Raw genomic sequence first — 14,215 nt, forward strand, 5'->3', positions numbered from 1 at the left:
GCCCGATCACCCACCGCATGAATGAATAATTAATGAAAACCTTAGACTATATAGTATACAGTAGGATACAACTTAAAAAAGAAAAGCGATTTCCGCCGACCAACCGCCAAATTCTTCCACCGACGAACCAGAACAGTGAACAAAATCAACTTATTAGTGTTTGGCTATGTCAAGAAAGCCAGAGACATCAGAATTCTTGAGCATATAATTTCATCTCATGATTAGCTTGTTTGGTTTGGTTTATGGGGTTTAACGTCCCAAAACGACTCAGGCTGTGAGAGACGTCGTAATGAAGGGCTCCGGAAATTTCAACCACCTGGGGTTCTTTAACGTGCACTGACATCGCACAGAATACGGGCCTCTAGAATTTCGCCTCCATCGAAATTCGACCGCCGCGGCCGGGATCGAACCCGTGTCTTCCTGATTAGCTTCCGTGTCTTCCTGAGGACATGATTAGCTTTAGCAACGGTGTTTTTTTTTTTTTTGTCACCGAGGGATTCTGTTCGGCGGTCCCGGTTGTGGGCGGAGCTCCACTGCAGACTTGAGTGGTGTCCGACAATAGCAAACCAGATGGATGCCTTCCAGCTGTTTTAGGGAGGCCGGACTAAAAGCCGATCATGACTTCGAAATTCAGGCTCTGACTGACGTCACCATAGATAACTTATTTGCAATAATACTCTCTTTGACAAGCAGTTGAACACATGAGTTTACGGTAAAGACATATCATGCACGACCTGTTGCCATAAACCTCGCAGAGAGCCTCCCATACAGTTATCCTTGCGAAATAAAAATAAAATTAATTTAACGTAATTACGGATACAACACATCGTACAGAAACATACATGCACTACCAAGGTACAGCTGAAACTAGAGCTTTAGTTTCAAAAATGTACACATCTACTCTTCTTTATTATTGCTATTGGCTCTTTTAAATCGAAATCTGAACAAAAGCTTCCCGCCAAATCTATACAAGCGCGCACTGCGAAAACGTGATCTGAAGGCTTCGGTTTCAGGATTTCATTGCGCGCAAGCCCGAATTTCATGTCGTCAATGGATGAAACGATTCTTTACGCGATGTTTAGAAAAAATTTATTTACATATGTACACATGCCAAGGTTACACGATACATTCACATTAACAAAAACACATGACATTAAGCATGTAAGGTGAGCCAATTAAACAGGTACCGTAAACATTTCTAAGTAACTAACAGGAATGGGCAATGTAAATGAAGAATGCACATATACCGATTGACAGAAGAGCGAAAAGTCGATAATTAGTCATTGAAACATTGAAAAGGACACCTTAGCGCCAGTTTGGCCTAAAAACCAAGACAAGACGACCGTTATTAACAGAAATAAATGGGCATGACCATTGTCGGAGAAACTCTTCCTCACCCAAGAAAAAGAGTTCCTCGGACAAAAAACTAATCAGCTCCCGTCGGAGACGGCCGAGAATTGGCCACACAGCGCGGCGTCGAAAGCCACTAGCGACCGCGGCGCATCGACTGCGCCATAAACTAAAAAGACCTGCAACTATTAACAGGCGAGCAAAACGGCCGCTGGGGAAGCGGCCGCGGGAGACGAAGCACGAAATGCCCTGCCCACGAAATCCCGCATGAACCGCGCGCCAAAAGACACGCGCTACAACACAGGTGACTGTAGCGTGGCGATTAGATTCCGGGAGCGGGCAATTCGGACAGGTACTGGAGCGTAACACACCCCACCGCTCTAACCGATCACAAGTAGGGAGCACTGCCCAGCCAAGTTTCCAGACAAAGTCACGTAGATGATCTGGGAGAGGTGTCGACGTTAAACGCGCCCACTGAACGCGGCGCGCATAAAACACAAGCAGATACACAGGTCTAGTCAAGCCGAGATCATCGACGCCGCAATTTGACCTTCAAGTGGAGGAGTGGTGGAGGTGCGGCAGCTATATGACATATCTTCTCTCATTCCCTCCTTTATCCCTTCCCTTAAGGCGCGGTTCAGCTGTCCACCCAGATTTGAGACAGATACTACGCCCATTCTTTTTCTCAAAAACCAATCTTAAATTTCCTCTTTCTTCCTTTCTTCTTTCACTCCCTCCCTTATCCCTTCCTTTACGACGTGGTTCGGGTGTCCAACAAGATGGGACAGCTGGTAAATTGGTTTTTGAGGAAAGGAAATAGTATCTGTCTCACATGTCGGTGGACACCTGAACCGCGCCGTGAGGGAAGAGAGAAAGAGTTGCCGTAGTGCGTAGTGGAGGTCTCTGGAATAATTTCAACCACCTGGGGATCTTCAACGTGTACTAACATCGCACAGCACAATGATTGGTAAATTGGTTTTTGAGGAAAGGAAATGTCGCAGTATCTGTCTCACATATATCGGCGGACACCTGAACCACGCCATAAGGGAAAGGAGGAAAGTAGGAGCGAAAGAAGAAAGAAAGAAAGAGGTGCCGTAGTGGAGGTCGGAATAATTTCGACCACGTGGGAATCTTTAACGTGCACTGACATCGCACAGCACACGGGCGCCTCTTGCGTTTCGCCTCCATCGAAACGCGGCCCCGCGGTCGCGTTTGCGCCCGGGTACTCCGGCTTGGTAGACGAGCGCCTTAGCCACTGAGCCACCGCTGCGGGTAATGCGTCATTTCCTTTCCCGAAAAATCAAACCAAACAAAACAAGTGGGCCGCCGGCGTTCATTGGGTTCATTGGCGTTGACAACGTTGTAGAGTCCGTTGACTTTTGCGAAAGGAAAGGCGCACAACTGGCTCCCTGGATCAGTGGACACCTCAATCTTGCTTTCATGTACGTGGTGTTGATGTCCAAAAACCTGCTTTCGCTCAATATTCAGTGCTTAGCAATGCAAAACCGCCATCAATTTTTACTAACACTGTACTGTGCCCGGCGGTGCTTAAACATTTCAATACATCCTTTGATGGCGCGTGCCAGTTCTGTGGGGAGGTGGCTGACACCTTCCACATGGTTTGGGCGTGTCAGTCAAACCCATCTATCCCCCCCAACCCCACCAGAGAGTACTGGGAGGCGGCCCTGCTCGGCTGTCAGGACCTAAAGACCCAAAAGGCCTTGGTTCACCGGACGCGGGCGGCGTTGCTTGCCAATGGGGCCCCGGAATAGGGGCTCCACCTAGTATTGTTAGGGGAAAGGGCCAATAGGGCCTACCCCAATCACCTCTCTGTAAATATTTATTGCATTATAAATGTTTTTCACCACCACCACTACCCCAAATGCCTGTGAGAGCATTAGGTTTGGTTTGGTTTATGGGGTTTAACGTCCCAAAGCGACTAAGGCTATGAGAGACGCCGTAGTGGAGGGCTCCGGAAATTTCGACCACCTGGGGTTCTTTAACGTGCACTGACATCGCACAGTACACGGGCCTCTAGAATTTCTCCTCCAAAGAAATTCCAGCCGCCGCGGCCGGGATCGAACCCGCGTCTTTCGGGTCAGCAGCCGAGCACCATAACCGCTGAGCCACCGCGGCGGCTGTGAGGGCATTACATCGAGGGGGGGGGGGGGGGGGGGGGGTGTTGCATAAGGCATCATCACAAGAATTAGTAATAATTCGGAAGTTTGAAATCAATGCAAAGTGTTTTCTCCACAATACGAGACATTATCTGAACTCGATACGCATAAGTAACGTAAGTAGCGGTAAACTATTGGCAGCAAATTGGCACAGCGGTTTAGTTTTGTTTTACCCCCACTTAACGCATGACAAGGAGCTAAGGGCTGTATTAAAGATAAGATTTTTAGACTCTTAGACTATCCTCAGTGGATCGTTTGAATTGGTTAGCATTTTCTGTTGCTGCTTATTCTATTTTAGCTAATTCCAAAATATGCGTTTTGAGGCATTTTATACTTTACAGTCATAGATTCCTGGGAGTCCTCATACCACTCCTGGCGCAGTGGTGCAGCGGTTGAGCGATGCGCCACTGCCCCAGCTGGTTCAAACACAGCCGCCGGTGGAGCTTGTGCACCTAGGTTGCTCTTCCCGAGCAACGCTTCGCCTTTCACAGTGACGTTGTGAGATCAGGCAGGCTACCTGTCCATCAGATTGTGAGTAAACCGCCCACCATGGCAGGCGGCAGTTAAATTATGACTGGTCCCGAGAGGTTGCTCGGGAAGGGGAACCTGGATCTAAAGTTCGTTATATCAGAGGTTTAGTTTATGGGGATTTAACGGCCCAAAGCAACTGAGGCTATGAGGGACGCCGTAGTGAAGGGCTCCAGAAATTTCGACCCCCTGGGTTTCTTTAACGTGCACTGACATCGCTAAAGAACCCCAGGTGGTCGAAATTTCCGGAGCCCTTCACTACGGCGTCCCTCATAGCCTCAGTTGCTATGAGGGACGCCGTAGTGAAGGGCTCCGGAAATTTCAGAGGTGGTCACGCGTGACGGCGACTTGGGGCCACGTGTTACGGCGGTCGTCGTTTCCTCTTGGACAGACCCTTGTAATGTTAACGCATTAATAAATAAAGGGCGGTAGTGAAGGTTCGATTTGAGAATCTCTTTATATGTGTGGTGCAGCGTTAGACCACTCGGCTACGGCGAGACGTATATTTTTATTTATTTATTTATTTATTTATGAATACTGTCAACCCTCATTTGAGGGTCATTACAGGGAGGGAAAATGAAGAGAAAAAAATGCATATATAACCATGAATGAACAAGCTTCTTCGAGCATACAATACAAGAGAGCATAGAAACGCAACACAACTCACATCACTGTAGAGCCACCTGCTATACAAAAAGAAATATTTGACAATCAGTTACGCGCACGTTTGCAGGAATCCCATGCCTAGACGGAATCCCCAAGTGCATTCAAGAATGCCGCTACACCTGTAGACTCAGCAACGTGAGCGGGCAGTTTATTCCAGTGCTCAATAGCATCCGGAAAGAATGAGCAGCGAAAGACGTTAGTTCGTGTCAAGTATGGCCGAATTGCTTTGTGGTGGTTAAGGCGGGAGCTTAGTCTACCTGGAGGCTGCAGATATTTTTCTTTATTGATGTTAATTTCTCCGTGTATGATTTGGTAAAGTATTTTTAATCTCTGCCTTTTACGTCTTTTTTCTAATGTTTCTAGACTACATGAGTTTAACATCTCCGTTACCGAATCTGTTTTCCTGTATTTTGAACAAATAAATCTCGCTGCACGTCTTTGAATCTTTTCTATTTCCGTTGAAAGAATCTTCTGCCGAGGAGACCATACTACAGATGCATATTCTAGGGAAGGCCGGATGAGAGATTTGTATGCTAAAAGTTTGACATCTTTCGTTGCTCTCCCCAACTTTCCTCTTAGAAAACACAGTTTTCTATGTGCCACCGCACAAACATTTTTGACATGATTGTGCCAACTTAGGTTGTGAGAAATTGACACCCCCAGATACTTGAATGTACTAACATTAACCAAATCGTGACCTGCAATACTGTACTGAAAAGAAATTATATTTCGTTTGTTAGTTATATGGGTAAATGTGGTCTTATTGAAGTTGATTTTCATTTCCCATTTCTCACACCAAAGAGCAAAAGCCTGCAGGTTTTGGTTAATGTTAATCTGATCTCCTTCACATGTGACAGGTGCATAAATGAGGCAATCATCCGCAAATAGTTTCAGTTTAACAGAATTTCCAACTGCACATACTACGTCATTGATATAAACTAGAAATAGCAATGGCCCCAGCACAGAACCCTGTGGTACACCAGAATACACATCCAAAAAGCCAGACTCGCAATTGTCAACACGTACCGCCTGTTTGCGTTTCGCCAAGTACGCTTCTATCCATCTAAGGATGTCTCCATTAATGCCAGCCCTTCGCACTTTCAGGAGTAATTTGTCATGAGGAACCTTATCAAAGGCTTTTTCAAAATCTACACAAATAACATCAATCTGTCCCCGGTCATCTATAGCTTTAGAAAGGTCATGTATTGTCTCAATTAACTGTGTCACCGTTGAAAACCCTCGACGGAAGCCATGCTGACATTCAGAAAGTAGTCCATTTGTTTCCAAAAAAATGATAATATGTTTCGCAATAACATGTTCCATTACCTTACAGCAGATTGAAGTAAGTGACACAGGCCGATAGTTGTTCATAAGTGTGCGATTGCCACTTTTAAATACGGGTATAACAATGGCAGTGCGCCAGTCTTGTGGCAGATAATGAGTTACGAGTGATTTTCGGAATATAATTACCAAGTAGAAGGACATCCATTCAGCATACCGTTTCAAGAAGCATGTAGGTATTCCATCCGGGCCGATAGCTTTTTTTTCGTCCAATTCTATCAGCTGCTGAAACACGCCGCTTTGAGTAAAGCTGATAGCATCGATAGACGTTTCACGAGAATGTGCTTCGTCGTGTGCGTCGCTTTGGCTCGTGTTTCTTGCGAATACAGATTGGAAATATTTATTGAAGTGGTCGGCCATATTCGTTTTATCTGCAATAAGTTCGGCTCCCACTGTCACCTGCTTTACTCTTTCCTTTCTTTTATCAAGATAGCGCCAAAATTTCTCTGGAGAATTTCGCAGAAAACCACTAAGAGTGTGATTGAAAAATCTTTCTTTTGCAGCCGATAGCAACATTTTTATTTTTTGACGTAAAACCTGTATGTCGTTGAAGTCGGCTTTCTTTCTACGCAATCTTTTCAACTTCCGTTTCGCGTGAATGATATCCCTGGTGACCCATGGGTTGCGCTGCTTTGTTTTCTTAACTCTAGTTGGAACGTACCGGTCGACACAAGTACTGATGATAACTTTAAGACGCTGCCATAACCATTCAACTGATGCATTTTCAGAGGCACTTTCAAATTCATCAAAACAAGTTTCCAGGTAATCCAGGATGGATGTATCATCGGCCTTCCCGTACTCTTTGATTTCTACTCGAATCATAGGTTCCGCAGGAGCGTTTACAGAAGTAAGCACTTTCACGAAAATAATTTTGTGATCAGATATTCCATCGGTGACATTTGTTTCAATATCTCCTACATTATTTGAGAGGAACACCAAGTCTAGTAATGACTGTGACTGAGGCGATATCCGTGTAGGTTGTCCAACTACTTGTCTCAAATTGTAAAAGAAAGCAATATCCAGCAATTTTTCCGCGCTAGAAATTTCTGTATGCCCAGGCGTAGTCAATCCCCAATCAATATGTGGCAAGTTGAAATCGCCAGTCATTATTAGGCGGGTGCTCCTAGTTACATGACTGAAAAGAAACTCATTTAACTTATCGAGAAAATCGGGTGAAGTATTCGGTGGCCTGTAAATTGCTCCTATGACGTACGCAGCACCAGAAAACATAATTTTACACCACACTGACTCCGGCATTTCGCTCGTAATCGTGGAAACTGAGAGCGATGACTTCACAATAATGGCCACACCACCCCCACGGGAATCTCGATCCCATCTGAGCATTGTGTAGCCAGGAGGAACAATGCAATCAGAAGAAACATCACTGTTGAGCCATGTTTCCGTTATGCAAACGACATGCGGGTTCTCTGAGAGCAATAAAAATTCCAATTCTGTGACCTTGTTAAGAATGCTGCGAGCATTCAACAGAACTATCCTGAGCTATGAATTACTTTCACTTCTGGAAGGTGACCCATTATGGCTGTCATCTGCTGTCTCCGATCCGTTGTGGGTGTTTCGAGCACCCTTACGTTGGGTCCGGCAGAGCAAACGCTCGTTTCGAGTGTCATCCCAAGAGTACAGACGGTCATCTATCTTCAGTTTATCGTGAACCAGCGATACCTTTTGTCCGTTAGATCGTTCGACAGCAGCAGACTGCCACAAATTCCTCCGAACTTGTACAATATCTTTTGCGTAGTCATTGCTGACGCTAACAGACGTGCCTTTAAGTTTGTGGCAGTTTTTAAGAACGCTATCTTTTTCCCTGGAATCATAGAATTTCATAATTACTGGTCTAGTAGCTCCTGTTTTCTTTCTTCCTAGGCGATGAATTCTTTCGACTGAAGTAATCTGAAGATGCTTGTAGATGCATTTGCGGGCGATGTCCTGCGCGTGTTGCGAATATGTCACTTTTACAAATTTTCCTCTCTGTTTCGGAAAACGCGACATCGAATAGCAGAAAGTCCAGTTTCTGTTCTATTTGAAGCCGCTGGAAAAAACCGATCTGAGCTGTACATTTTTCAAAAAGCTTGTTTTTGTCGCCAAAAGATTCGTTTCCGTAGACGCCCATTGTTTAAATATTGAATGGTTTTGGAACAAACGATAGGGGTGGCATCGAGATGCCGCTATATTCGACTCATGCGACAGATCAGCTAGAACTTCAATCCTGTGCAAAAAAACAAAACAAAAACAGTACGCTACACGTCCGATTACTTGCACCAAAACGCGACTTCTCCCAAAAAAGTGGCATACGCCGCTATCTAGCATCTGTCCTTAATTCCTGATAACGCTTTGCAAGGTAACCATAAAATTTGCAAAGAACAGTTGCTTGCAGTTTTATGTATACCAAAAAGGGGGCAAATTTGCGGTAGACATGAGGCTCTTTACCGGTCCTTGCACCTGAAACAGATTTCTTTGGAATGTGGTTAAACCTGACTTCTAACCTAAAATGCGCCTTCTAGAGAACGTAGTCCTGGAGTTTTAGCGGTATTCTCTCTTTCTATCCTTCCCTCTTTCTTTCATGCGGAGCACGCGCAGAGGCATACATGCATTTGCACGTTCCGTGCCCAGAGCGTTGCCGTCGTGACGCGGTCGACACAAGTTGGGGTCACACGCGCAGTGCAGCAGTGCTTTTATGCAGTGGAAAAACCATGCACAACTGTCCTCATACGAGGGGGGGAACGACGCATATGCAGACTGCGTATTTGCGGCCGGCCTTTTCCTCCCGTCCGCTCGACATTCCCCGTGTCCAGGCGCGTGTCCCTCCATCATGGCGGCACGCGGAGGCACGCGGTGATGGACGCGCCGCTTGCATACGCGAGAAGGCCCTACCTCCCCGGTACCAATGACCCCACGGTGGGGAAAAAAGAAACATCTGGACTGTGGATGCGTGCACACGCAGGTGTAAACATTCGCGCGTCACTGAATTCTTCTTTTGTTGCAAGCTTTGCAGCAGCCATCAACTAGAAAATGTGGGGCCGATGCCTCTTGGAAGGTCGTTCATGGACATAGCGGATAATGAGGCGCAGACATCGCTTTCACTCGCTCTGTTTAGCGCATCCTTCCGAGCATCATGCGGCCATTGCATAGCAGTGGTTGTGAAAATGCTGTCGGGAGCAAGTTCCACTGGACTCACTTCAGGATGTCACAGACGGTGCAAACGTCTGTCTTGGTGAACGGGCAAGTAGATACGCACATAGCGTGTAAGAAAATGATGACGTTGGAATAGTCGCTGCGTGCGTTCACTCTTTTTGCCTGGCGTCGCACATTCCAAGACAACCGACACACGCAGACAGGACTGTCCCCGTGTGTTCTCCGTCTTGAAGTTTGTATAGCTCTACGTAAAACATGGATGCGGCTATACCTTCGGCCCATCGCCACTCTGTTCAGGCCCTTCTCCCTGCAAAGCGACGGCTGCTCCACTGGTAGCGGTTCTTGTAAAACAGCTCAACGGCTCGAAGCCAAACAAGGAAGGAACAAAACACAGCGTGTTTTACAAGAGCCATGTCTGGCCCACTCGCCCAATTAACTCGGGAGCGGAACCGGCCGCACCGGGTGCCCACTGTAAGTTCCCTACACTGATGTCTCACTTTCTACTGGAATTTTTTGGCCGTTGCGTCGTGCTATAAGCAACAACAGCTATGCTTTGTGACACAAACTTCTGGGTGTGTCCAGCAGCGTTATGCTCATAGTTGGGTGTTTAAACCGCCACAAAATGCACTGGAGACGCTGTGTTCCCTTATCTATCGCCAACACGACCGTGAAAACAGTTGTATAGTGCAATGGTACATATTTTTCTGGCGCTTTTCAAGTACCTTTTCATCGGTCTAGTGCAAAGTAAAAAGGTGCCATATTGGCGTGGGGCGAAGTGGCCAATGAACGAAACACTGAGCTCGAAGTGCCTGGCACATACAGTCAGACCGGAGTTAAACGCCAACACGCATATGCCATACTTTTCCACTTTGCAGCGAAATATTCCTACACAACCGGTTGATGAATTATGCTTCGGTAGGATCTTTATCCAGAATCTCGAATCAGGCTAGTTGTATACCGCAGCTTAAAATACACACATAAAATATTTTGTCTTGTCCACAAGCACTATTCGCGTTTCATTCTGGCCTGACTGTACACTTAGCTTTGTGTGACGGTTGTTAAAAGCATTCTCACACGTTATTTTTTGCTGCCTACCAATGCAGTTGCGCTTTATCAAGCATATAGGATATAGCGAAGGTCAAGCAGTTGAAATTCGTCGGTTTGCATCGTAGTTTCAATGGTTATCGTCTCTGTGTGCTATACGCAATGCGTCACCGGCACGAATGCATCTTGTCGAATACCGAAGCGGGTGATTTTTCGGCAGAACTAAGCATTCCAATAGGAAACGTTCAATTAATTGTATGTACTTACGAAGCAGTGTGTGTTAGGTAGATGTCCCTGCGCGACCTTGTGGTGAGCGGCACAAAATTTCGCACATTCAATGCAGAAAGACACAAGCGATGCAGACATGAAGCTGAGTGAAAAAAAAGGACGAACTGAACTGTCGAAGTGGACGACCACAGTCACTGGAGAAAACTCAGCGGATCCTGGTGCTACGTCACAACTCACTATTTGCCGCACGTGCGCGGTGGGCGCCTGGCTGCACCATCATAAGCTTACTCACTTTTCACAAGGGTTTCTAGCGCATATCACAGCAAAAGATATCGACGGGAACTGCAGGAAACAAAAATTGCAGCCGCGAACTTCAACCATCCTCGTGGCGATGAATGGACTGCGATATGGAGTGGTACGATATAAACAAGACTGAATGAACTGCCGTACCGAGCGTACTTTCTAGAGCGACCGCTAGGTGGCTATCAGGTGGAGCGCGGGGTGTGTATAGGTTCTTCGTTTTACCTGCATGTTCGTGCAACCAAAACGCACAATGTATCACCGAGGGACTAAGTAGGCACTTCAGCTGTACGAATAGGTTTTGGTTTGGTTTATGGGGTTTAACGTCCCAAAGCGACTAAGGCTATGAGAGACGCCGTAGTGGAGGGCTCCGGAAATTTCGACCACCTGGGGTTATTTAACTTGCACTGACATCGCACAGTACACGGGCCTCTAGAATTTCTCCTCCAAAGAAATTCCAGCCGCCGCGGCCGGGATCGAACCCGCGTCTTTCGGGTCAGCAGCCGAGCACCATAACCACTGAGCCACCGCGGCGGCTTTACGAATAAACGCAAGCACTAATACGCACGCGCACGCGCAGACACGACGTTACAGGAGCAAGAAAGGGATCTTTCTGTTCGGTCTGGGCGCCAACATCTCGAGCTGTCACCATTTCTTACTAGATCGCTGCCACTTAAACGAAATTAATAGCTTAGTGCTTATGGTGCTTACTGCTGACCGAAAGACGCGGGTTCGATCCCGGCCGTGGCGGACGCATTTCGATGGAGGTAAAATGCTAGAGGCCCCTGTACTGTGCGATGTCAGTGCGCGTTAAAATTAACCGAAGCACTCCACTACGGCGTCCCTCATAACATGATTCTCTTTGGAACGTTGAACCCCATAAACCGAACTAAATTAATGAAGTGAACGGCAAAGAGAGACGCAAGTTCTTAAGAGGCGCACAGGCGAGTTGTGCGTTCACTTCCACGGTCGGAAAATACGGTTTTAGACGTTACGCACGTTACGCGCGTACCGCCTGAGGGGAACAATTGGTGATAAGGGAAACATTTGAAAATATGCAAGTTTTACGCTTTTAAAGAGCCCTTTTAACTGTGACCGCAACAGTAGCAGCCATCTCAGAAGTTATTACGCCCTTGCAGTCAGAAAAAAAAAAAACCTGGCTATATCGAACCGACCCTACCATGCGCAACTAATTTTTCATATGTTTAGATTTCTTACCTTTTTTGTAATGCCCAAGTGAAAGTGGACAGGCACACATAATGTGCAGCTTGTACCAGAATCGAATGGTACAGCTTGATACCATACGCGCTAAGACAAGAAATGGGTAATAATACAAAGCAGGAGACACCATTTTGCAATCGTCTGCAGACGTTATCCTAGGAAGGTTCGTTTGGCATTGCTTGGAACCCTTGACTAATTCAGGAGAGAGGACAGTCTAGAACTTCCGATAGCCTTGCTGTTTAGAACTAAACCTACTTTCAGCTCTGAAGGATCCGGCTGGCTTTACTTAAATAAGTGCGATCGTTGAGAGCATGCAAGGGATTAGAACTGCTTAATCCCTTACTATATCTCACCGAGGGCGTTTGGAGCTCTTTTTTTCCAACGTTCTCGCTGCCTAAAAACAAAGAAAGCGGAAACTTACACGTAATTTGCAATTGTAGTTTCAGTAACTTGTAGTTCAAGCTATCGCCAGATGGCACTTAATTTAAAATACTTATTGTATGGCGTTTGAAGCACTTGCAACATACGAAGTTTTCCATTAAGTAGTTACGCGGCGTTAACTTAATTACTGAAGTTACGAACAAACAACTTCTGCAATGGCAGCAATCACCAAGCTTACTTTTCGAAAGAGCAAACTTAGAAACACTGCAGATAAGAAGATAAGAAGGCGTTACGAAAATATATGGATCTAATCTAGCACGCCAAGCTAAATCTAAACAAAGATCACTACACTGACACGTCAGTCAACGTCTAACGCGATCACATCATTCCGAGAAACAAAATCATTTGCTTGCAGAACGGAAGATTTCAAGAACTTATTCTTCGCACGAATCGTTCGGGAATAAAATAGCCTGAGCCGGGATGACATGGAGTGTCCAGCACTCGAGTGTTTCTTGGAGATGCTTTAGTTCCCGTTTTTGTTGCACATTTGGTATTCATTTCTTGTTATCGTTCACCTTCCTTTTAGGTATTTCTTCTTGCATTGTCTATTATTATTTTTCTTACCTTGGTACGCTCCTTATATATTTCTCCTTTTGCTTCGATGCATACAAATCCGCATTCATAACGTGGCTCTTTAGACGGCGCCGTGTATGATGCCACTGGTGACCTTACACTACACGCGTGTTTGTGCCTATATACTGTATTATTGGTGCAATGTGTTCACAACGCGTAACAGTTGTGTACAAGGTCTGGCTGTGTGTGCGGAGCACAGCGCACTCTGTTTTTAAGAGCGTTAGCTGTTACTACTTACGTTTATAAAGGGCGCGTCTGTCTGCAATGAAGGTAAAATGGACCAAAACAGTAACCACGTGACCCCATATGTGATCCCGTGGTTACACTTTCCACGTGGCCTCGTTTCAATTGAGGTATACTAGTGGTTTTTCGGGGTAACGGAGTGGATTCCAAGGGAAGGCAAGCATCTGAATGGATGCCAAAGAATAGGGCGGGCATATGACGTTGGGAAAGTTCGCGAGGGCAACGCGGCCATAGCTGGCGCCGGACAGGGTTAATTGGAGCTCATTAGGAGAGGCATTTGTCCCGCAGTCGACGTGTTTAGGCTGATTACGACCATGATGATGATGGTGATTACAGCTGGTAGCTGGGACTCGATATTGAATATTTTAGCTCTCTCCATCTTCAGATGCCAGCAGCTTCGAGAATAAACTGAAACACCAGCAATGTAGGACCTTGTGTACCGGCCAACTGACCTTCAGCAGCAGTCCACGGTTTCGTGAAGAGCATGATCAGGCAAGGAGCATGCTCTTCTCTACACTCCGGGGCCCGCACACTCTGGCGCGTCAGACAAGCGTGCGCGCGCTCTTTCTCGACTGCACCAGAGCACGCGAACAGAATGGTGCGCCTACATCGAGAAACGGGTCGCGGAAGGCACGGGTGCGATGAACGAAACCAACAAAGAGGCTCAATCAATTTCGAGGTTCAGTTGAAGGGAGCGGAGAGAGAGAAGAAGGAAGACCATCCAAGGCACGTGCGGGTGAGGCTGGGAAAGGTCTGCTGCAGCATGCGGTCGACAAGAGGCGAGCAGCAACAAGTGGGGTGGGGGAGCTCCTGGAGGGCCTGCACGCGCGAGCCAGCAGGATACCGGCGACGCCAGTGCGGCGGCGGCACGTTGTACGACGCCGGCAGCCGAGGGACGCTGCGCTTTCCTGCTGCTGGCCCGGTGGCTCCGAAGGCCTGCTCCCCTCTCATCG

The sequence above is a fragment of the Amblyomma mixtum genome, chromosome 2 (genome assembly GCF_055824585.1).
Source record: "Amblyomma mixtum isolate Tamu chromosome 2, ASM5582458v1, whole genome shotgun sequence".
Taxonomy (NCBI): Eukaryota; Metazoa; Arthropoda; class Arachnida; order Ixodida; family Ixodidae; genus Amblyomma; species Amblyomma mixtum.